The sequence below is a fragment of the Typopeltis vanoorti genome, chromosome 16, assembly GCF_054136105.1.
Source record: "Typopeltis vanoorti isolate ZY-2024b chromosome 16, IOZ_Tvanoo_1.0, whole genome shotgun sequence".
Lineage (NCBI taxonomy): Eukaryota > Metazoa > Arthropoda > Arachnida > Uropygi > Thelyphonidae > Typopeltis > Typopeltis vanoorti.
Window position 1 is genome coordinate 8,752,837 of NC_143564.1, and position 27,408 is coordinate 8,780,244.

Below are 27,408 nucleotides of genomic sequence, written 5' to 3' on the forward strand. Positions count from 1 at the left end.
GAGGTCCAATGGCAGCTGCTATTCCGTCCTCACAGTTGGCTCTTTCTTTACAATTATAAACTACAAATGATAGATATCGAAATCTGTGTTGTCGATACGATATAACCTTTGAAGCTCTTAAGAGTTATATCGAAATAACTCTTACTCTTCATCCAGCCATCAACATTAATTTAAAAACGAACGAAAATCGACGTGTACTTGATCAGTGAAGTAAGGAGTAGCAACTGAACAGGACAGCTGGGATGAAGTTGACTGGAATGAAACCGCGAATTGTGAGGTCCAATGGCAGCTGCTATTCCGTCCTCACAGTTGACTCTTTCTTTACAATTATAAACTACAAATGATAGATATCGAAATCTGTGTTGTCGATACGATATATCTTGAAAAGCTCTTAAGAGTTATATCGAAATAACCTAAAGATTTTTAAAGAATAAAATTAATCAAAAAGAAATTAAAATGAAAAATGCATTTTATGTATTTTTACTGTAAATATACAGTAAGTATTCCGTTTAGTTCTGCATTTCTTAGTTTGCATCTTTTTTGCTATCCTGTTAATTGAAGTTAAAAGTAATAATCTGATCATACAATTTTGGTTCCTGCGTGAATAAAATATTTGAATGGTTTTGAAAACTTTTGGAATGTATAAGTTAAAAAGAGGAAACACATCAAACGAAGACATTTAAGAAAGCGGCAGATTTCCTTCTCTGTAATTAATGAACCGGATATATGGCTGTCTTGTTGGAACCTTATGCACTGTCTGGAGCATGATGAAAATTGAAAGCATTTCTCTTATCTCGAATCGTTTGAAATAAGGTTCGACATCTATCATCAAGGTCCCTAAACGAGCACAATGAAGGCAAAAAAGAATTATTTCACTTTCATCTCCAAATTTTCGTAAAGAACTCTTTCCAACATCTCAAATTATTTTTCCTTAATGTTTTTCTATTCTTAAAGTGCAAGGGGATTCAATGGTATCTCTTTTGAAACTCTTGAGTTGAACCGAATACTTATCGAATCTAATAGTACAGAACTTTCTATGTAATAACAAAACGAAAAGTTAACTGTGTTTGGGGGAAAAGAATCATTTAGAAACGATACTGTAATCCTACAGGATTTAGGTAATGTGTTGATGAAGAATTTATGAGAAATTAGAATACATTCTATGCCTAACAAAAGGAGGATATACAAGACAGCTTGCTGAACTATACTGGCTGTGTGTGTTTTGTTTTCAGCAGTGTTTTATGATAACTGATTTCTGCTGTTATGATTTCTGGTGCTTGATTTTGTGGAATTAAGTACTAAAGTAGGGTTTAGGATATTTGTTTTTAATTTTTATGGAGGATTTCAATGCCAAGGAGAGAGAAAATTTTCTATTATTGTCACGAGAAAGTAGTACATTAAAATGAAGAAAAAAAAAGAAAAGTTCCACTTATTTGAACAGTTTTATATAACGTATCATTAAATGAATACTTATTGGTGTTTATATAAAAAGTAAGGCCTAATATATAATCTCATGAGTATCACTAAAATACTATACTATCTACAAAATTGTTTGCTTTTTTCTTTACTCTGATCGTCTTTGATTCGGTGACATCCACGAATGAAAATAAAGAACAATCTTCGTAAGTTAAACTGTAATGAGATCATGGAAGTTGTCAAAAAGAGCATTTAATAAAATTTGCATTTAAATGCGGTCTATTTCCATGATGCACTACTTCAAATAATGAATTTCCTGCAAATATTTATTTCAGTTTTTTAAAAACGTCGCTTAGTATCGTATCTTTCACTTGCATAGTAATTTCGCCATCCAAGTAAACAGAAGGTACAGAAATGCAAATTGTCTTGCTTGATAAATATTTTAAACTTGAAAATAGTTTCAACAGAATTCAATTTACATTATGTTAATACTTAGCTATTTGTTGCTCTGAGAATTTCAGAGAGAAGTGTTCATATCTTAAACTTACTTCTATTATTAATTTTTAACTATAATGTATTTCTTAAGCTGTTCCACAAGTCAAGTTTTAAAACAGTGAGAAGTGTTCAATTATTCAAGAAAGAATTATTAAATTAGCGATGAAATGGGAGAGTAAACATCTTAGTTAGTGACGTTTTTTCGTCACAGTTTCAGTTAATTTAACACAATTTAAACACAAAAATAAAATAACAGTGACTCACAAAACATCGTTATCTGTTGCCTTTTAATGTTCTATATAATTAAATATTTCATCAATCAAATTGTTCAAACGCATTCACAGAAGACAATTTTTTCACTTGATTTCGAAGAAATTGCAAGAGATTAAAAGTTATCCAGACGTATAGATAACTTGATGCTGGTTTGAATCCCATCTGTGACTGTGAGTTATCTTTATAATTGGTGGGGAGGGGGTTTAAAATAAAAATAAATCGAGCAAATCTTGTTGGAAGGTTCATCCTTCACGAAAACTCATGTGGAGGCTATCCTGTAATCCAGCTGGATTACACATAAAGGCATGCATTAATTCAAACTAATACCATCCCTTTCCAAGGATTTCGTGTTTATTCCATTGAAAGTGACAACCGATGAAAAAATAAAGTACTCACATTCACGATGCAATTTTCTTTGGAGGAGAATGTGGACACTTGTGCGATTAATGTTTTTTTCTCTTCACTGACTGATCCCTTACCCTAAGTAGTTTAAGAAATGTGAAGGCTTACAATTTTTAGCTCCTGGCTAAAGAGAATCTTAGCAATTATATTGTCTAGTTTAGCAGATTAACAGGAGCTGCACTATGACTAAGCGTAGTGTGTGTGTGTGTGTGTGTGTGTGTGTGTGTGTGTGTGTGTGTGTGTGTGTGTGTGTGTGTGTGTGTGTGTGTGTGTGTGTGTGTGTGTGTGTGTGTGTGTGTGTGTGTGTGTGTGTGTGTGTGTGTTATTGGCTTTTTACGGACGTTTCTGACTCATTTTAAACACATTTTCTGTTTCTGTAGGCCACCGCATTTGGGGACCAAGAAATGTTATTTTACTTCTTTTCCATACACTTTCTTCATCTGTACATCCAAAGAGCGTCGAGATCATCATAGATAAAACACATCTTTTCTAGAGAGGAAGGTAAAAGAGGTTTCATCAGAGGAATTTAAGATAGTTTATGAATATCCCTAATAAGGTCGATGAAATTCCTAAAATAATAAACGACCAACACCAGCAGTTTAATCCATCTCCGCCAAATATTTACTTCAGTTCATCAAAAGTTTTAATCTTATGGTTTAAAGATTCTTAAATATTCTTATAAGTATAAAATATCCTTTTATATCGGTTAAAATATTATTTCTTCCTCCAGTTTTCAAGTTCAAGTTTTGAAAAAAAAAAAAATCCAGATTTACTTACTGAAACATAATGAAAAATGATGTGGTAATCGATGTCATTATTATATGAACGAACGCCATCTGGCGGGGTTATTTTAATTGTCACACAAAAGACTGAAATAAACTCCCAACCAAATGCTAGTGACTGATATCCTGCATATGAACTGAAGCTCCAATTCGAAACATTCTCTAAGATGCGGTGAATGAATGTTCAGTCCTGTTTGCCTACTGTTGTACCAGTGTAGTACTGTGGCGAAGCGACGCAGAAATTGAAATCTGGGGGGAACACTTGGGTCTGAATATCGTCTAGAAGAACGCATGTAACCTTTTATAAGAGCATTTTCAACTGAAGGTCGGCTATGCGAATATGTTGGAGGGTCCCCTTCAGAAACTGGGTTTGAGAGTTCTGAAAATGATTAAGTGAGTATATGGTGTCAATGGTAGTATCATATTAAAAATAAGGATATTAGGAAAGAACTTGAGATTTAGAAAAATTATAGATCAGAAGTCAGTAATGATTAACGTTTTATGTAGTTGTATCATAATCCTATAACTAATCTAACTCTGCTTTGTCAGGAATATGATGATGAAAAAATGTAGAGAACCACTTCTTTATTATGACCGGAAGTTCAAACGGCCAGAGCTATGGAATGGAATAATCTGAAATGCAATGCAACAAACCTAAAATTTGAAAATTGAAAAAAAAAAAGGTAGTATAAAGTTGATTTAACCTTTCAAATAAATTTATGGTGCAAAGACGGAGAAGAAAATATAACCTCGATAACATTCATCAAAAATCAATCAAAACTATAATTAATATCTCGTCATAAAAAGGAAATAAGTGGAATTATATCTATTAGAAGAAATGATAACCTTTCAAAAAACGCTGGATTTGTTAAGAAAAAGCAGAGAATTAAAATTCAACAGATTATTCAGAATTATGCAAAACGATCAGAAAAAGAATGACACTTCCTTTAATTCCAGAAAAATAAAAGAAACCATTGAAAATAATAAAAATATGAAAGTTTACAGGTGAGCTTTAGTCAAAAGGAGAAAAAATTGTGGTTCTAATTGAAAATGTTGACAAAATAATCAGAGATAGAAATGAAGTAATAAATAGAATTAAAGAATATTGTAAAGAAATTTCCATTGATAAAGCAATTTAGAGACAATTTTCAAGAGGAGTTACCAACTGAGCCTGACAAACGCTGTGAGAAAAGAGGGTGAGGCAGCATTGAAGACAATAAACCAGGGAAGAGCTCAGTAAGAAGATGCTTTCAAGTGGAATTGTTAAAATATCGAAGGAAAGAAGTCTTTGACTACTTGTCATCACGGGTCTTCATATTTTGTTCAAAACAAAGAAAAATTCCAGTAATATGGAAAAATGCATTAACACTAGTTACAAAAAATGAGAAAAGGAATATATTAAAATTATAGACCCATTAATTTATTACTAGCAAAATACAAACCATTTACAAAAGTAATACTAAAAGTATGCAACAGCTCGAGTATATGCAATAAGAGGAGAGGATAGGGTTGAAACGTAATTACAGTATCCTTGATTATATCTAAGGTCATATCCTTGATCTTAGAAAAAATATAAGTGAATATAAGAAACTTACTTCTGTTTGGCGTTTGTGAATTTTGAAAGAGCTGTATTTATTTCCACCTATTTTAAAGTTCATTTGACTCCATCAAATCTTCACTATTCTGGAGTCACACTGCTAAAACGATAAATAGAAGAACCGTGCAAAGAAACCTTGAAATACATGTATAGTCATGCTGCTGTTATTTACATGCATAAGAAAAGTGAAATTATTCAATAAACAGAGGGATATGACAGGGATATAAAATAACTCCCTATTTCATTCCTCTTAACATTTGCTAGATATTTTTTCATGAATTGAACTGGAAGAATGGAGAAACTAAAATTAATGGAAAGATTCTAATTCATGTATTTTGCTGCTGATATAGTTCTCTCAGCAGACGACTGACAGTGTAACACCAGAAATTATTATACTTGAAAATAGAGGCGGAGAGGGTATATTCGTATGTTTATCTGGCACAAATTATAAATAGTAAAGTTGGACAAAGAGAATAAATTAAAAGGATACAGGTAGATTTTGGATGGATTTCAAGAGAATGAAATATGTCTTCAAAGGTGATATTCACATTAGTTTCAAGAGAAAAATTTCTACAATCTCTTATCTGAAATTATATACGGAAGTGAAACCTGTATCTTAAATATGATTCACAAACTAAAGTTACAGAAGAATGGAAAGGAATGTGCTTTGTGTGACAGCTAAAGACAAGATTATGCCCCATTTGATAAGGTCGAGAACAGGTGTACAGGATATCATCAGTTATATTATACATTCGAAAAGGAGATAGGATGAAAACAGTGCAAGATGTACCAACGCAAAATGGCCTAAATTATTGACAGTATGGACTATAGATGGCAGTAAACAAATGGGAAAACCAAAGGAGAGAAAAGATAAGTTATTAGGATTGCTGGAATGCAGTGGATGAGAAAAGTTAAAAATATAATGGAATGGAGAAAATTGAGGAATCTTCGCCCAACAGTGGATCCATCAAGGTTATGAAGACGACTTTCAAGGAAAAGTATAATTCATATATTTTATACATATCGTGCGGCTTAATTGGGCTGAATCGGTTTAAAGCCAGTTTTTGTTTGCAGTATCGGTGCTGTTTAGTTGAAAAAAATCTATCATAGAGAGAAACGTATTTTTCTTTTAATAAAAGGTGAACTAGTCATTAAGGGATAGAAACGTTTTGCCCTCCTGAATCTTGGGTTTCTTAAACAACCATTGAACCAATCTACTAGTGAAAGAATCACCACAAGCATATTATCCAAAGTAAATGAAACTGCATCGTACTTAAAACTGACATAACCGAGCATCGATTTTTAACTAAATCACATCCCACTTACCTCTACTGGGTCAAAGATAACCATCTAATTCTGAATTGCGTTCCTGATTTAGCACAACAGCACTTTCGTGATAGTTAGAGCCGTCATAAAATTTCCAAAGGCGCGAGATATTGTCTTTTAAAAGAAAAAAAAACGGCTAATAAATTTTGAAGATTAACCATTTCATTTCTTTCTTCTTCAGATCAGCACTTTTGTATTTCCGATTTAATCTCTACTAACCGAGAATTTACGATATGAATCAGGCATGTGATTACTCTGCCCGTGTGTTATCAAAATTCATTTCCATCAATAAATATTGATGGAAATGAATTACAGGGTTCCCTTTTTAAAGATTTTACGATTGACTTAATAAGGAAAGCAAGTGCGATATCTTTGTTAAGAAGGATGTGGCGTGCGTATCATTTGTGTCAACTGTGCCTTTAAGTTTTTCTGGCAAGTGCGTAATTCTTCGGGAGATCAGATTTTATTTAACGAAAATGAATTAAATATGTTTCCGTTTACGGTATTTTTATTAGATTTTGTAATTACGAGTGTTCTGTCTTTACGCGTGAAGGATATTTAGGAAAAACAATAAATTACTTTCTTCCATTTATATCCGAGTGAGAGCTTGCGGGGAGTTTAAGGCCGAAATCATTTTCACGCGAAATAAGAATTCGCAATTAATTTTCTGACGGGCCCTCAATGATGTTACTTCATCTGTTTTGTTTCTGCATTGTCTCTAAGTCAATCGAAATAATCGCGATCTTTATGTCTGAAACGTATTTCATTTTCTTTCCCAAAAAAAATAATTTTAATTACTGGAAGCGCTGTTTTGAAATCTAGTGTTTGAGATTCTCTAGGAAAGGTAGTTCTAAACAGTGGTGAGCTATAAGGGGCTCGCGAAGAACTTTGTTAAATTTTTCTCAAATTGAGAGCCCCTTGTTCTTCTTGTTTATTTTTTAAGTTTTTCAAAAAAACATTTTTTTTGAAACATATTAAGCGACAAACTCATAAGATAACCTAACAAAAATTAGTCTATTCAGCAGTGTATAGATTATTTGGAATTATTGCTTCAACTCCTCTGTAACGAATGCGCCCAAGTTTGAAAATAAAATAACCGCATACGCTATCTTTACCTTTCTCTCTTCTAGTAGCCAATCGTATGGCAAAACCAGTAGCCAATCAAATGTTTTATAAATGTTATAAAAGATTTCTCTTATTATATTTTGATAGTTACAAAATGTTTTTCTTATGTAAGATAAATTAACACAGTTGATTGTGTGCAAATATTTCATGATCTAAACATGAAATATTTGTTTAAAAATGATAGCCTTTAGATGTTGATTGTCCTCTCATACCTTTTGATTGGAATTTGTACACAAGCTGTATGAATAAAAGTTTGTGCAAAATACGGTTGTTTTTTTTTCTCAACAATGAGCCCTTTGTTAAAATTTCCATAGCTCACCACCGGTTCTAAACCGAGTGGAACGAACATGTTTTCCTTAGGATAAAGGAAGGCAGTTTTATTTCAATTATTATTTGCTGAGATTCAACATTACCTTGAAGTAATGTTGATTTCCTTAAATATTAGTCTCTTCAAATAATCGCGCGTGCCAATTTACAGGTGTTACGATCTTTTGATTGTAGAGTTCACATAATAAGTTGAGCCTATAATTCTTAGTTGCTGGATTATCAAAATTAATGATAGTAGCAAATTGAATTTTATTTCCGAATTAAGCAATTCTTTCGTTTCTTTTAGACTGATATTCCCGACTTCATAAAGTCTTGTGCGGAATGAAGATATATTTTAATATTTTGCTTCAGGAAATGGTCAATGCTGTGAATGCATCACACTAATTATTTGAAATATTGATTTTTCGAATCCAAAGGAACTAATTTTCATTATCAGCTGATTATGATATTCTAAACTGCTTAAAAATAAATAAAAATGAAAAAATCAATGCGAATTCTGAAGTTTGAGGGGGTTTATTTTGTTTAACGGCCGAAGCAACTCAGCAATGAGGCCAGTGTATTTATGTCAGTTAATTGTATGTGGAGGAGAGGGTTGGGCAGTATTTCGAATTCCATAATATGCGTTTACATTTACTACCAGGACCAAGAAATTACTTTATAAACCTATCGGCAGTGTAGTTTTGCTGATAAAGTTTACAGGAAAAGCAAGCAAGTGTTCTTAGAAAACACACCCAGCCGTCCCTGTCACTGACTCATCTTCAATTGAAAAGTCTATTATCGCAAAACAGCTTTTTGAAATATAAAGTATATATTAGATGAGAATCAAAGAAAAACCAATGTACAGTTCGGTTTTTATGTTTTCATGGGGTCATGAAATCAACAGCGTCGCTGTGAAGCATATAAAACGAGTCTTAATAAAAGCATGCATCACTCTTCTGTTCCGCCGCAGTAAACTGAACAATAATTTGCGTCATGCTGATCGATATATGAAGAATATATATCGATCAACTTCAAATAATCTAGAATATCAGATTTCGACAAGTTTGGGCACTCTGCTTATTTTAGTAACCACTAGCCCAAATATGAATAACTTTAACTGAACTAAACATATTGCTGAAATTAAATAAACAAATATATCCATAAAATAAAATTTTTCGTAAAATGTATAGTTAGTAGCTTGGAAAATAATATTCTTCCGTTTTCATCATCAGTCTCATTGTAACTATCTGACCACCGTATACGCCATCTTTTTTTTTTCTTTCTATTTAATTTCAATTCTTTATTCTTTATTCTGTAATAGGAAAATAATTTCAATTCTACGTCATTCATCGATTCAAAACGACAAAAAAACTTGGAAGGTGTCCAACATCACCGATGGATTTCTCTTCCTCCCTCCGCTTTCTACTAGCCGGGTTTCACCAGATAAATGATAACGAGCAGTTAGAATGGGAGGGTTGCTTCTTTCCACTGTTACCTCCCTCGCTAACTTCTGTGAGCAACCCAGTCGATAGCATTTCACGTCTCGCGGGCAAGGGCATTATTGACTTTTACATATCACATGAACGCTGAGAGAGATGTGCACTCCGTCACAGAGCGCCTTTTATCTACACCCCCCCTACACAAAGCACGCACGCACGCGCACACGCGCACACACACACACACACACACACACACACACACACACACACACACACACACACACACACACACACACACACACACACAACACACACACACACACACACAGAGAGAGAGAGAGAGAGAGAGAGAGAGAGAGAGCATACTTCGTTTTGCTGTTTTTAAGGCAAGCGACCGGTATTGCGTGACCAGCAATTTTTACCAAGTTTGATAAGTATGCAAATACCTTGTTAACGCCATTCACAGCCTGTAGAAACTCAAAATCAATACGAAGCACATTAATTTCTCATTAAATTCAGAATTTACAGAGTTATGTATGAATGACCAATCGTGATGATAATCAATCGGTGTAGTATTGATCTTCACAGGATCCTAAATTCATTAATTTATGCTAATCAATTATTGCACTTGGTGCATTTTGTACTGAACCGTCGACGATTTCAGAAACTAAGTAGCAGCACCAAATAAACTCCTCCTTCGGTGGCGCAGTCATTTACTCTGAATTATCAAAGGCCTTCATTCTCCTTCATCACCATGATTTTATGTGAATTCATTTGTTGTTTTCAGTGATTTCCATTTTCCTTCACGTCGACCATAATGAAAATACATTTAATATTTTCCCTTGTGTTCGCATTGCAGAACTCTTTCCTGCAATTATAAGTGTTTCGTTATAAGATTCTCTTCTTTCCAACTTTTGTTATATGTGCAGAAAATGACCATCCCTGTACAATTCCATTACTGAGCAATGACCTTTCGAAAATGTTGGAAGGTTATACGTAAACCAGACACTGCATTTGCTGAAGCAAGTTCAGCCTCTGGTATTAAGCAGCTACAACAGAATCTCGAGTCCATCCCGTTGGATGTTGAACTTTATTTTTACATTCCACGGAGTCTACGTATTGTAAAATTAATTACGCTGCAGAGATTCCATATTTGGTTTCAAATTCGTATTTTTCGCACCATAAAATAAACTAGAATTCAATCGTTGGCTAATAAACAAAAGCTAGTTACCATGCTGAAAGACCTTATCCAACTCTGTCTTATTCTGTTTTACTGATTAAAGTGAATGCCAAGAAATTCATATCAGGTCATAGTTCATCACGGAAAAATAATTGAAAACGTAATATTAATAAAAAATAACTAATTTAAAATAAACAATGCAAGCAACATATTTAACAAGTGCTTAGACTATGTCCGATTTTTTTGTGAAACGTATATTAAAAGAATATCAACTATCTTGTTCTATTATTCTAAAATGGTGGACTTGTTATTTGGAAAAAGCATTGCATCTTTAATAGTGGATTGAACAGGACCAGCGCAGAAAAAAATGCTCATTATTTAAACCAGTTTAGTCTTTCATTAAAAATAATGAAAGAAATGGATTCAGCTAATTAGGCATCCAACGATAGACATTCATTTTATGAAATGTGGAAAGTTTATTTTATTAAAATCTAAGTAAATTTAAATAGCAGGTGATACCCCTATAGTTCTTATGATTCGGTTTCTTTCCATCGTTTAGTTCTACATATAATCTGAATTCATCTATCACTGACGCAGTAGCTATTAGGTAAGAGGATTAACTAGCCTGGAACTTTCTTCTCTCGTCTTTCATTACTCAAGAATAACAACGAAATCTTCCTAAAATTAAACGAACCTCATGACATAAATTAAACTAGAACTGTAGAGTGCACACATTACACAAACGTTCAGGGTAAATATAACATATACGAATGACTTGGCTGTCCTCCCATGGAGACAAACTTGCATTGCTGGGATCGTACTTCGTTTAGTGGACCAAGTGAACCCACTGCCAGATGCAGAAATAACGGGAAGCGATTGGTTTTTCCATTCTGACAACGAACTTGACAGTATCAGTATGCTAGTTTTTAAGTGAGGGGAGATCAAATGGCTATATAAGGTTTGAAATATCGCCCTTAGCTGGGGTTTGTGGTTCGGTCTTTCAGATGGAGAGAGGAAAGGGGGGAGAAGGTTACTTAGATCGTTTTAAATAGCTATTTTTGTTGATAAATTCTAGAAATATTTGTAATTCACTTCTATCTTCCCTCTTTCACCAGAAACAGTGATAATAAAACAGTGATAATACAATTTTAAATCAAGCAGACGGAATTAGCCGAGCTTGACCTTGATTTGAACTTTTGGCCAACGCAACTAAACCTATGAGACCATGGTATGTTAGCCACGAATTAAAGTAAATTATTCTTCTGTATCTGTTACATGAAGGCCTGTGTAGCTCAGTGGAAGTGGCGCTTGCGTCCTCTGCGCTTGGCTGCTCGGAGTTAGACCTAGGCTCAAGTCAAATCGCGGACTAAATAGAGGGACGTTTTCTAAGCCTTTCTTTATCCGGTTCCCGAGGTAGTCGATCTCTAGCACTGGCAAGCGAGTTTTTTCTCCTGGAAACTCGAGCTTTTCGTCCCATAAACTCAATACGACAGGGAAGAAAGAATGAATTCCTTTCGTGGCTGAGAATAATCTGCTTAGGAGAATTGAACCGAAGATAGGCAAAAAAAAGCGTCTCCAAATTTATCCACATAGTAAGACTAAAACACAGAGAAATAGTTTGATAAAGAGTAGTAGAATCAAAGTTTAAATTCACGATGCACAAACTGTCATACTACTCTTCCAAATTATTTCCTAGGCCTGTAAAAAAGTAACGATTGCGCTTGGACAATTCGGGTACATTTCCTGAATGTTAAAAGAAAAAAGTATAGTAAGTATAAAGTAAATTTATACTTACTTTACGTTTCGCTTCATACCAAACATTACTCTCTGATCAAACGAACTCCAAGGAAAAAGGAAAAATATACTAAAAAAAGGAGTTCAACTTCAGCCATTGCCTAGGCTGGGCCATTGCCATCTGGATTTATCACAGCCTTCAGTATTAGCACTCACTCCCTGAAATCTTTATTTTAAACTAATCTGAAAGAAGACAAGAAATGTTGTTTACAACGTGTAGCAGGTTCCCCTATTATTTAATCTTCTTGCCACGATTGCGAAAATCCGAGTGCTCTCTATCTCAAGACAAAAATGGTCAATTACTGTGGCCAGGCCACTGGCGTTTTATCTGATTTAAAATCAACAAGAGACTCTTGCGTAGGTTCTTTATGAGCACTTTAGATATACCCTGGATAACAGCGGACTTTCTTCCGCGATAATCAAATCCAATCCAATCCGATACAAGTACCCATTTACGAAGAACTAATTTTATTCCTTTAAGCAAGCCTTGAAAGTACACTCAGAGCAACTGTTGTGCGTGTATTTTAGTAGCAGCAATTTTTATTCTGAGTGGAATTTCTAATAAAATATTCTTAAATAATCGACTATGCTGCCACATTTTTTTTGCACTGAAGGCATTCCCCGAGCTTTCCAAGGTCGTTTTCTGATGAACATGATTTCAGTTTATCCAATACCTTCCCAAGCACAGGAAGTTTTCTTTCGTACAGAACTTCCTAGTTTCTTGCTTTCTTTATATTTCTAATAATTTCTTTATTATTATATTTCTAATAAATTCGTAAAATAATTATACATCATATTTACTCGAGGTATATGAGAACCACATGTCATCTTGTGTGCAAAATTCAAAATAATGTCTGAATTAATTTTGTGATAAGTCTTCAATATATTGAGTTATATTAACATTTTATTAACATTAGTCCGCGCATGTAGCCGAGTGGTTACGCTGTTCTCAACTATATGCCTGGGAAAGGAGTGTCCTAGGTTTAATTCCCGTAGCCGACATGAGGAGCTTAAGATCTTTCTCAGATATATCCAAGTTAGCCGGTCTTGGGCGTGGACCGCAGGGTTTTTCTCCCTAGTTTATCTGGAGTTTTTCCTCCCGCAAACAGGCAAACCGGTCCAGTGAACACACGCTTCTACAGACATAGAATACCTCGAGAAATAAGGAGTAACCAACCTATTCCGTAGGATTTCGGTTTCGAATGCTTACACAGTAAAAAGTGTAGGTCTACGTGTGAGCGAAAATTAGGATACTAACATTGACAGAATAAATAGTTTGTCAGATAAGCTTCCTGGTGTGGTTCAACTATTCAATTCATATGGATTTCCACTGAACTAAATTAAACCACTACTACTAATATTAATCCGCGGTACTTAGAACAATCCTGTAGAACGTAATAGATTTGCATGATCGATTACCAAGTTCCCTTTTTTGAAAGAAAGAAATAGTCGATCTATTGTGTATCTTATTATTATAACTCAAATGATCCCTTTGTATCATTCATTTTCTCCCTGAATAGTAAGCGACAGCCATAAATAGCAAAGAAATTATTCCAGTTAATGTAAGATTAACGCCACTGATATATAAGACGCAAATAAATTGGATAATCTTTATTAGCATATTTCATGTATATCATGTTAATATAACAAATGCATGGTGTAAATGATTGAACACTGGAGAGTGAATATCTTCCAGAAACTCAAGCAGCAGTAGTTCAGTTAATTTCTTATTGTTAAAAGTATTACTTGCCTCGTGATAATTTAAATAATGTACTTTTTTAATGACAATTGAATCATTAAAGAAAGAATTAAGAAGTTTAATCAGGTAGTTCAAGTGAAAGGCCTAATTGTCAGAAATATAGACAACTCTTGGCTTTTATGGGTTTTATTATTGCTGTAAGAATGCACACCAGCCGTTGCAATCGTATGCATTTTTCGTTTCTCTTAAACCTACGTCTTCATTTCTCATCACATTTGAATCGCTTAGTTGTTTTCCGGAAGTAAACCTGTTCTGTTTTCGACTTTATCAAAAGTTTAGTCCCTATGAATTTCATCTTTATTCTTTCTTCGTTTATGATGTGAACTTTAAGACCTCCTTCCCTCTTTTAGGACTAGATTTGTTGCTATCTCAAGTCGCATGCTGGGACACAAAAAGCTCCAGGAATGAGAAGTAAATAGACGATAATTTAACGGATGCAAACAGCTATTCCCTTGTAAACACTAAATTAAGCACTTAAATTCATGCCTTCAGTTGCTTATTATCAAATCCCTTCATTATCCGCCATTGGAGAGTATTGAACCTCCTCGCCTTCATTTGCTGGTATTATTTATGAAAAACAAAATGAAACACATTTTTGGATTTGTAGAAGCCCTAGCAAAACCGAAATAATACTTCTTATGATGAAATTTTCTTATGAAGAAAATTTCCAATGTTTTTGATAGTACATTCCTGGTATGCTTTCTTAGTAAGATCTCTCCTTATGCGCAGTACACCTCAAGTTACGGTGTCATCAGCTATCTCATTAAGGGATTGCTTTAGAAACACCAGAAAATATGCAAATGATTGCGATTTGAGAGATCTTAAGAGAATTTTAAATATTACAATTCTTGTTTACCAGATGATTGCATTTTCAAATGAACTAACACGAGTGTTGGGTTGCTTTCAGCATGAGAAATTTGGCTATTTACTTTCCTGAAGACGAACACAGTTCTTTAATTCCAGTATATACGGGTTCATTCTCAGCAAGAATTTAAAAAGAACTCATCGAGCATAAAACAATAGAATATTTGTTTTAATTAATTCAAACTCAGTAAGTTGATGAACAGTTGCATTGAATTTTAGGACTATTCAGCATTTGAATCAAAACATATTTGAACAGCATGCCGTAATAATTCCCTAAGATACTTTTAGAAGTTATCTTCTCTAAACATGTAGAATCTGAATAAAATGAGATTAGGAAACTGGCACAGCCAAGAAATAATTAAGCCACACGGGACGGTAGAACATTAGCCGCACTCAAAGCGACACCGAAACGTGTCGGTAAAATAATAGGGAATGCATTACAGCGTAAGATATATTCTAATACGATAGTGAAACTCATCACAGATTGAATTTCTTAAGCATTAGTTTTCTGCAATTCTTGAAGAAAGAAATGACACGCGTTTAAAAGAAACACCTGAGAAATGTTAGCAGAAGAAATAGAAGTGTGGAGTCCTCTCTGTGTGCACACGGTTATTGAAATGTCATTAATGGGACTGAGCGACATATCAGTAAACAAGCAAAGTAACTCAAGGGATTAGTAAGAAAACGGAAGGAACTCGGTGTTATAAATAATGTCGTTGATAAACAAGGATTTTCTTTGCATGAATCCCTGCTTTAAATGCGAGTTTCATATTTTTAAAGCTCATGAGAGAGAACAATGATGATGACATCTTTCGTTTGAAACAGATGTTTTATAACGCAATTTCATAGAGGTCTATAATCTCCCAAAATTGGTTCAAGAATTATATGTGTAATTAATTAAAACGGATATGTAAATCTAAAAATAAACAAACAGATTCTTGAAAATCAAATTTCTGTATATTTTCCTTTTTTTTGAAGACATTACGCTGTGGTCTCGAACGTATGGATGGTTCTAATATACATTTAAAAGAAAGCAGTGAAGAAAACAATCGGATGAAAAGTGTACAAAAAATAACATGTGGGCAATAATAAAAATGAGGAAATAAGGATGAAGTCGAACTACTCTTTTGTGTGGAATCTGTATTATTTTTCTGTCGCAATTCTTGAAGTTATTATTTGACTAAAGAGAACGTATTCTTTTATTCATTCGTTCTTTTACTTGCTGCGTATCGAAAGAATTCTTGTGGGTTGTCTTTAGCCTGCAGAGCCAATTTCTTTTCACACTCTGACTTAGCTTTTCGTACGATAGTTGTGACTCAGGTCCTGCCGCTTATAATTTTCATAACGGACATCATTCTTTGGCACACGGTATTCCTTCCACATCATCATTTTGTTAATAATCTCTTGCTTAATAAGATTACACATCCATTTGACTCCTAGACTGATTATTCTTAGAATTCTCGGGACTCATTCTGATATCGCATCATTTAAGCATAGTTTAAATGCTTCCAGTGTACTATCAATATTCTTCCCATCCATCAACCGATCCATTCCACTGAACTCAGTATATTCCTCAGTTGGTCATCTGTTGTAATTTCCTGCTTTGTAGTTCAGCATGTACCCTTTTCTAAATGGAACATTCAAAACTTAGTCACTTCCAAAGTGATACCGCCTGATCTGTCATCAACTGGGGCAGAATAGTTGCGTCTTTAACTGAATCGCCGTCTGATACTATAATCAAATCTAACATTCTTTTCCCTCAATTTCCTTCTTTCACATGCTGTTCGAGGAAGATGTCCCGGAAAGCTTAATAAATTCATTTTTATTCTTCTCATGAGATTCTACTGCTATCCAATCAATATTCGGATAATTAAAGTCTCCCATTAAGATTACTCTTTTGATGCTCATATTGTATATTTGGTGATGCATTTCTTCATCAATAGCAACCGATCCACAAGGTCTGTAACAACACCCCACAATGTAATTGATCTTGTTAGATTCCACCTCACACCTGATGGCTTCAAACTCACTGTCACTCAGAGGCCAGTAGTATGGGTGACGGTTTGAACAAAATGCTTCCGGTGGGCGTGGCTTTTCCCTGAGGGTATATGTGTCAATGGCTTCAGCTCCTAGTAGGGGTGACGGTTCTGACCAAATGCTTCGGTGTGGGTGGCTTCATGAGTCATGAAATTCACTGAGGGTATATGTGTGAATGGCTTCAGTTCTTGTGTTTTGGTTCGTGTATGGAATTATGGGTGATTTTTTTGGTTTGCGTATGGAATTATGGGTGATGGTAGAGATCAGGATTCGTGTTGCGATTGGTGGGACACTTTAAACCAAATGCTTCCGGTGTGCGTGGCTTCATGGGTGTGGAATGTTTGGAATTTCCCTGTGGGCGTAGGTGTCACTGGCTTCATTTCTTGTGTTTTGGTTCGCGTATGGAATTATGGGTGACGGTAGAGATAAGGAATCGTGTCGTGGGTGTGTGTTGTTTTCAGATGTAGATACGTGACGTCAATTGTTATTTGTAAATAAATGTCGTCATTTGTTATTTGTAAATAAGAAACATTGTTGTTTTGAATGGAAAGGATGATATTAGTGGATAAGAAATCGTGTCGTGATTGGTGGACATTTTAAACCAGATCAAGATCAAGATAAGATAAGGAAATGTGACGTGAATATTTGTTGTTAGTTGTAAATAAGTGACGTTATTGTTTTGAATGGGAAGGATGATTTTAGTGATTAAGTAATTGTGTCGTGATTGGTGGGACACTTCTGACAAGATCAAGATCAAGATAACATTAGGATTCGTGATGTGAATGTTTGTTGTTATTGAGTTTGGAATGATAATTTAATTTAACTATATTCTATGTCACACAAACATACAGTTTTATTTTCTTCTATAGATGGTTGTACTAATTTTCCAATACATTTTGGGTATTTCTTTCCTGTTAACGTGTGGGAATTCTTAGAGAAAGTCGTGATGGCTCTCGTGTTTCGAGCTTTTCTGAATAATTAATTATATACTTAAAGTACCTGTCCTTAAACACACACACACACACACATACATATTAGACATAAAAAAAACGCTAATGTGTCCATGTTGATACTCTAATATATACCCTATGATTATTCTTATGGAAAAAAAAACTATTTAGTATTAGAATTACGCTTACCAAACAACATGCTAGCAGTTATGTTTAAGTTAAAAAAGTACTTACAGCTTTCCAGATGACTCTTCTAAATAAGAATATTCCAAAATAGTTCAATTTTATATCCACAACACAACACAAACACAAAAACCACAAAGAATGAAATTTCTGTAAATACTGTAACCTGAACTAGTTACTTCGCCCTTTAGATTACAGACCGTAGATGCTGGGGTTTCGTCATTTGCAATATCCCCACAGTGAGCGGTTTTCTTCAAAGGGATGACATGAGTCACATCTGTAAATTGGATTATTGTTCAAAAGGTAGCATTTCCTCAAGTTTGGATATTTCTCAAATAATTACATATGACTAAGGACTTAGTATCAAGATGTTTGAATAACACATATCCTAAAATTATTCATTCTTCGTTACCGTCGGAATTCATTGGTGTTGTAAATTAATGCTTACATTTAATTTTAATTTAGAGTACTATCCGATTGGTTGTCTGTATTAATTCTTTCCCACTGTTGTTCAACTTTGGTGGGAAAGTCTATTCACCGTTTTGTTTAGGGTAAGTGTTATTTCCGGTTTCGAATTCCGATTGCTGTTAGAGTATGGAATTTAGACAAGTGAAATTTTTTTTTTTTTCAATTGATTCGTTATTTTCTGTATTTTACTTTTACAGGTCATATTCTAACAGAATAACACAGCAGAATTAATAAATATATAAAGTATATGAGAAATTATTTTCCAACACTGTATATTTCTCATTAAGTCTTACCTTTAAGGTATCTATCTTATCCGGTCGCCTTTTGTTGTACGTAGGTGAGAAATCATGTGTTTTGTTTCAAACTCTTGGTTTCCGTTGGGAAATTACCAATATGACTATTAATTTTACCTTCGATTCCTTGTGCTCTTAACCTACTTCTGTAAGTAGAATTTATTTGTGAATTATTTTCCCACACTGTTAATTTTCATTCATTAACCTTGTTTGTAGATAACGAACAAATAAGACTTTTAATTCAATGAATCAAAAAAAAAAAAATTCTCTGGTTACTTTGTGGCATGAAATTTCAAAAGGAAAAAAAAAAAAGTTATCTTCCTTCTTAAATTTCTATAACAAATCTACGACACCCAATTTGTTCATTTAATTTACACATTTTATTGATCGAAATATTATTTACAAATTATATTTACTGAATCTAACAATACAGAAAATAAATAAATTGAAAAATACATCAAAGGTTCTTCCATGGTTGTGGAATTGCCATCGTATGGTTTTGACAATGTGACTCTCATCTGAAAGTTAATTTTCATTTGGTGTTTGTTTGTTGGGAATTTATTACTGTAGTAGTAAATTAAGGGTTGCATATTTATATTTTCGAATCCAATACGTATACTTCAGAGAATTATTAAAAGCACAGAATCTTTCGTTATGTTTCCAAAAGCATTTAAAAGTACACATTATGTTTTCACGTTTTGGGCATCCAATTTCATTTAAATCAAGAACAGGCCTCCCTATTAACTTCGTTAATGTTTTTGATTTTTCTCTTCCTTTGGCAAGTAATATATGATATTTGCATGCTGATTCTATCATCCAATCTCTTAGTTTGTCCAAAGCTAGTGAACCAATTTCCCACTTCAGCTGATGGTTATTTTATTAACCAAGAATTCTGTTTTTTCTCTTTCAGGTAATTTTTTCCAACTACAAGGTGATTTTGTCACTGCATATCTTACACTAATTCCATCAGAAATACAAATTTCTTTAGGAAATAAATTTGAACTCTTATTCAACAAAAATTGTACATCAGTTATCCCAATGATAACTGAAAGTTCGTATTTTTCACCCACTGGCGAATTTTCATAATCGTTTTCCTTCATTCTTCTTTGTCTTCTTCTTCTTAGATTACTCCATATGGCACCACAAATAAATAGTTATTTATTGTTATTTCACTGATTATTAGCTCTGATCGTATACTTTAGGGTAACATTGGTTTACAAAATTCTAAACAATTAGAACTTTTCACAAACAAACTTTCAAAGAATTTGTGGCTCACCCATTATTTTTGCATTACCAAACACAAATCACAAAACAGCAGCTGCAGTGGATGAACAATTACCTTAAGTCCAAAGTCACTCGACTCTGGTATTTTCTTATAGTACTGTTTACACTTACCATCCCCTACCCTGACCGTTCCTTCAAAATTGAACCTTTTGCGCAGATGACTCAACGACATTTTTTCACATACTGTTGGATATACTGTTGGTGTGTTTTTATCTTACTTTGTGTAGGGAAAGGTAAAATTTGTATATGTGTTATCTGTAGAGTACAAACATTTTCTCTATACCAAACTTTAAAGAAGTGTTAAACTCACGTTTTGTTGGTTTAATTAGGTGCTTCTCTCTTTCTCTCTCTCTCTCTCTCACTCTCTGTAAAAATAACCAAATTCTAACAGTTCGGATTTTCGATTATGTGAACGATTTGTTTTCAGATAACTCAAATAATGTCAATAGGTAGCATTAGACAATTTCTAAAATAATCAATACATAGATTTTCGTTTTCAACACTTTTTGTTTCCTGTCCTGGCATTAATTTCACAGTTGTGATTTTTTTAAAATAATTAAACAGATTTGCATTAAGATATAAAGTTGTGGATTTAAATATCAAGATCTAATCATAATAACTGAGTAAAAATTCATTGTGGAAAAACACAACAACAAAAACACACATCTTTGTTCATTTAAGTTTACAAATGCACATTTTATTTTGCTGAAATACTATTTACAAGTATATTCACTGAGAAAAATTCGAAACATGTAATTACCTAAAAATATTTCACAATATTTAGTTTAGACTCTTAACATTTTCCAAAGAGTTCAATGAATAAAATTTTTGTTACTCACTGTTTCTTGGTTACATTACATCAAAATAGCTGGTCACACAAAAGAATTTTTTAATCAGATACCATGGTAACGACACTTCCATACGTTTGATATTGTGTCAGTCTGGAAATGACAACATGCCTCACTAAACATTCTGTGTATTCTTTTCTCAGCAAATATACACCAACAGTTTTTGTAAAATGTTCGTAAATGTCCCAAAATAAAGAATCTTTATCGAACTGGATAAAATCTTGAAAGTCTAATTTTACCATTGATGAATTTAAATGTTGGGCAATAATTTTTCCCATTATACGAACAGATGGTAATTCAGTTTCCAAAAATAGTAAATGATTATCAATGTCGTACATTTTTGTTGAAAATCTCTCAGCTTCTTCACAACTAATAGAAAAAACCTTACTTCCATCAGCTCCTGTATCATCAAGTATTAGTTCCCCATGTTGGCATTTCAGAATATAACACTCACCGAGGTCCATTTCATAGTCAACTCTTCTTTGCAAGTAGCCGAGGATATCAGACCACATCCTGCATAATTTTTCCCAAGTGGTCCGGGATAAATACATCACAAAGTACGTGTCTTCTAAAATAATAATCGGTTTCCATCCTTTTAGAGCTAGGTGAAGAGTTTTGTCTCGTGCTATTTTCCTGAAGAAAGAAAATTTCAATGACTTTTGTGGCTCACCCATTATTTTACTTTACTTTACTTTCCTGGATACCAATCACCACAACACAATACGATAACTTCACAGGATGAACGAATTGTCGTAACTGCAAAGACACTTGACTCGTTTTTTTTTCCTTATAGTACTGTTTACCTGACCCTTAACCCTGACCATTCCTTCCAAAATGAAACTTTTGTGCAGATGATTCATGGACATGTTTCTACATGGTGTTGGATAAACCATGACGCCAATGACGGACGTGTGTCACCCTGGGAAAATTCTAAGATATCTTATCTCAAAAACATCACCCAGAATTCCATAGCCAAAACTAAACATGACAACAATGTCGTTATGTGTTTGGATATTTCTGGGGAACATATGTCTCTCATACTGTGATATCACAGTGGGTGACAGATGTCTTCCCTGCAATGCTCCCCACCTAACCCCATCACCATAGTCTCTCACCATCCCCTCTCCTCCAGAAGATGTCTGCTCACCCTAGTGGAGATGAGTGAGCTCATCGTTTGCAGATATCTTTTAGTGATGTCACCTCCAATTGATACTGATAACTTGTTTGGGAAACAAAATTTAAAAAACTGGTTTTTTATGATAACATTTTAGGAAAAAACGCGTTTTTTATGAAAACTTTTTTGGAAAAAAAATAAAAAAACACGCGGACCACTTGGGAAAAATTATGCAGGAAGTGGTCTGATATCCTCGGCTACTTGCAAAGAAGAGTTGACTACGAAATGGACCTCGGTGTGTGTTATATTCTGAAATGCCAAGATGGGGAACTAATACTTGATGATACAGGAGCTGATGGAAGTAAGGTTTTTTCTATTAGTTGTGAAGAAGCTGAGAGATTTTCAACAAAAATGTATGACATTGATAATCATTTACTATTTTTGGAAACTGAATTACCATCTGTTCGTCTAATGGGAAAAATTATTGCCCAACATTTAAATTCTTCAATGGTAAAATTAGACTTTCAAGGTTTTATCCAATTCGATAAAGATTCTTTATTTTGGGACATTTACAAACATTTTACAAAAACAGTTTGTGTATATTTGCTGACAAAAGAATACACAGAATGTTTAGGGAGGCATGGTGTCATTTCCAGACTGACACAATATCAAACGTATGGAAGTGTCGTTACCATGGTATCTGATTTAAAAATTCTTTTGCGTGACCAGCTATTTTGATGTAATGTAACCAAGAAACAGTGAGTAACAAAAATTTTATTCATTGAACTCCTTGGAAAATGTTAGGAGTCTAAACTAAATATTGTGAAATATTTTTAGGTAATTACATGTTTCGAATTTTTCTCAGTGAATATACTTGTAAATAGTATTTCAGCAAAATAAAATGTGCATTTGTAAACTTAAATGAACAAAGATGTGTGTTTTTGTTGTTGTGTTTTTCCACAGTGAATTTTTACTCAGTTATTCTGATTAGATCTTGATATTTAAATCCACAACTTTACATCTTAATGCAATTCTGTTTAATTATTTTAAAAAAATCACAACTGTGAAATTAATGCCAGGACAGGAAAAGAAAAAAAAAGTGTTGAAAACGAAAATCCATGTATTGATTATTTTAGAAATTGTCTAATGCTACCTATTGACATTATTTGAGTTATCTGAAAACAAATCGTTCACATAATCGAAAATACGAACTGTTAGAATTTGGTTATTTTTACAGAGAGTGAGAGAGAGAGAGAGAGAGAGAAAGAGAAAAGCACCTAATTAAAACAACAAAACGTGAGTTTAACCCTTCTTTAAAGTTTGGCATAGAGAAAATGTTTGTACTCTACAGATAACACATATACAAATTTTACCCTTCCCTACACAAAGTAAGATAAAAACACACCAACAGTATATCCAACAGCATGTGAAAACATGTCGTTGAGTCATCTGCGCAAAAGGTTCATTTTTGAAGGAACGGTCAGGGTAGGGGATGGTAAGTATAAACAGTACTATAAAAAAATTCCAGAGAGTCGAGTGACTTTGGACTTAAGGTAATGTTCATCCACTGCAGCTGCTGTTTTCTGATTTGTGTTTGGTAATGCAAAAATAATGGGTGAGCCACAAATTCTTTGAAAGTTTCTTTGTGAAAAGTTCTAATTGATTAGAATTTTGTAAACGAATGTTACCATAAAAGATACGATCAGAGCTAATAATCAGTGAAATAATAATAAATAAATATTTATTTGTGGTGCCATATGAAGTAATCGAAGATGAAGAATGAAGGAAAACGATTATGAAAAATCGACAGTGGGTGAAAAATACGAATTTTCAGTTATCATTGGGATAATTGATGTACATTTTTTGTTGAATAAGAGTTCAAATTTATTTCCTAAAGAAATTTGTATTTCTGATGGAATTAGTGTAAGATATGCAGTGACAAAATCACCATGTAGTTGGAAAGAATTACCTGAAAGAGTTAAAAAACAGAATTCTTGGTTAATAAAATATAACCATCAGCTGAAGTGGGAAATTGGTTCACTAGCTTTGGACAAACTAAGAGATTGGATGATAGAATCAACATGCAAATATCATATATTACTTGCCAAAGGAAGAGAAAAACCAAAAACATTAACGAAGTTAATAGGGAGGCCTGTTCTTGATTTAAATGAAATTGGATGCCCAAAACGTGAAAACATAACGTGTAGTTTTAAATGCTTTTGGAAACATAACAAAAGATTCTGTGCTTTTAATAATTCTCTGAAGTATACGTATTGGATTCAAAGAAATAAATACACAACCCTTAATTTTACTATAGTAATAAATTCCCAACAAACACCAAATGAAAATTAACTTTCAGATGAGAGTCACATTGTCAAAACCATACGATGGCAATTCCACAACCATGGAAGAACCTTTGATGTATTTTTCAATTTATTTATTTTCTGTATTGTTAGATTCAGTAAATACAATTTGTAAATAATATTTCGTTCAATAAAATGTGTTAATTCAATGAACAAATTGGGTGTCATAGATGTGTTATAGAAATTTAAGAAGGAAGATAACATTTCTTTTTTTTTTTTTTTTCCTTGTGAAATTTCATGCCACAAAGTAACCCGAGAATTTTTTTTTTCTATTCATTGAATTAAAAGTCTTATTTGTTCATTATTTACAAACAAGGTTAATGAATGAAAATTAACAGTGTGGGAAAATAATTCACAAATAAATTCTACTTACCGAAATAGGTTAAGAGCACAAGGAATCGAAGGTAAAATTAATAGATATATTGGTAATTTCCCAACGGAAACCAAGAGTCCGAAATAAAACACATGATTTCTCACCTACATACAACAAAAGGCGACCGGATAAGATAGATACCTTAAAGGTAAGACTTAATGAGAAATATACAGTGTTGGAAAATAATTTCTCATATACTTTATATATTTATTAATTCTGCTGAGTTATTCTCTTAGAATATGACCTGTAAAAGTAAAATACAGAAAATATCGAATCAATTGATAAAAAAAAATTCACTTGTCTGAATTCCATACTCTAACAGCAATCGGAATTCAAAACCGGAAATAACACTTACCCTAAACAAAACGGCGCATAGACTTTCCCATCAAATTTGGACAACAGTGGGAAAGAATTAATACAGACAACCAATCGGATAGTACTCTAAATTAAAATTAAATGTAAGCATTAATTAACAACACCAATGAATTCCGACGGTAACGAAGAATAAATAATTTTAGGATATGTGTTATTCAAATATCTTGATACTAAGTCCTTAGTCATATGTAATTATTTGAGAAATATCCAAACTTGAGGAAATGCTACCTTTTTGAACAATACCCCAATTTATGGATGTGACTCATGTCATCCCCTTTAAAGAAAACCGCTCGCTGTGGGGATATTGCAAATGACAAAACCCCAGCATCTACGGTCTGTAATCAAAAGGACGAAGTAACTAGTTCAGGTTACAGTATTTACAGAAATTTCATTCTTTGTGGTTTTTGTGTTTGGTTGTGTTGTGGATATAAAATTGAACTATTTTGGAACATTTGTATTTAGAAGAGTCATCTGGAAAGCTGTAAGTATTTTTTTAACTTAAACATAACTGATCGCATGTTGTTTGGTAAGCGTAATTCTAATACTGAATAGTTTTTTTTTTCCATAAGAATAATCATAGGGTATATATATTAGAGTATCAACATGGACACATTAGCGATTTTTTATGTCTAATGTGTATGTGTGTGTGTGTGTGTGTGTGTGTGTGTGTGTTTAAGGACAGGTACTTTAAGTATATAATTAATTATTCAGAAAAACTCGAAACACGAGAGCCATCACGACTTTCTCTAAGAATTCCCACACTTTAATAGGAAAGAAATACCCAAAATGTATTGGAAAATTAGTACAACCATCTATAGAAGAAAAAAAAATTGTATGTTTGTGTGACATAGAATATAGTTAAATTAAATTATCATTCCAAACTCAATAACAACAAACATTCACGTCACGAATCCTAATGTTATCTTGATCTTGATCTTGTCAGAAGTGTCCCACCAATCACGACACAATTACTTAATCACTAAAATCATCCTTCCCATTCAAAACAATAACGTCACTTATTTACAGCTAACAACAAATATTCACGTCACATTTCCTTATCTTATCTTGATATTGATCTGGTTTAAAATGTCCACCAATCACGACACGATTTCTTATCCACTAATATCATCCTTTCCATTCAAAACAACAACGTCACTTATTTACAAATAACAAATGGTGACATTTATTTACAAATAACAAATGACGTCACTTATCTATATCTGAAAACAACACACACCCACGACACGATTCCTTATCTCTACCATCACTTATAATTCCATACGCGAACCAAAACACAAGAACTGAAGCCAGTGACACATATGCCCACAGGGAAATTCCAAACATTCCACACCCATGAAGCCACGCACACCGGAAGCATTTGGTTTAAAGTGTCCCACCAATCACAACACGAATCCTTATCTCTATCATCACCTATAATCCCATACGCGAACCAAAACCAAGAACTGAAGCCATTGACACATGTGCCCTCAGGGAAATTCAAACACATTCCAAGCTCATGACGTCACTCACAATGACGTCAGGAAGCCACGCCCACCGGAAGCATTTTGTCTAAAGCGCCCGGTATACTACTGAGGCCTCAATACTAACTGGATTCAAGCCATCCAATATCATTAGCAGCACATTCCCTCCTCTCCTATCATGTCTATCCTTCCTAAAAATACTTACCCTATACACTTGATAACAGTTAGTATGATAGATTCCGATAGCCAGCTGTCACTAATGCTTACAATCTGAGGTCCCAATATATATTACCCAAGGCAACAAACTCTACTCCTACAATACGTGTACAGACACAATTTACCTGCATGTTCCTTTGTGTACTCTTGTCTGCTGTCTGCATGACATAGTTGGACAACTTAAAGAATGTTGACAGTTCGGCTTGTTATTCAAAAAAAAGAGTTAAGCCTTCTTTCCTGTAGCTGCTCCAAAATATTTTATAGCCAGTTGTCATAATTAAAACAGATGTATAGTTTTTACCGTCGGGATGGTATAAAAACAATTATTTCGAAGTGTGAAGTCCATTAATGACGGTACATTGCTATGCGAAATAAGGACAACTGAATGAAGATGAAGTGGAGGTGGAAAAGAACATTAGATACAGTGCTGCTATCTCTTCACTGGATGAAGAAACTCATGTCTATGACGACGAGATATTAGAGCTGTCGCATAAACTGAAAAGAATTCAGCAATAGGACTGATGGGATATCAGCAGGTGTGCTAAAAGAGTGTTCAGCTGAACGGGTCATTCCTTTGACCAGGCTATAATTTGTGTCTCTGAATCGATTATCCGAAGCTTGTTGGGACGTTTTCGTCAACAAGATGCAGTGTGAGTTCTGCCGAG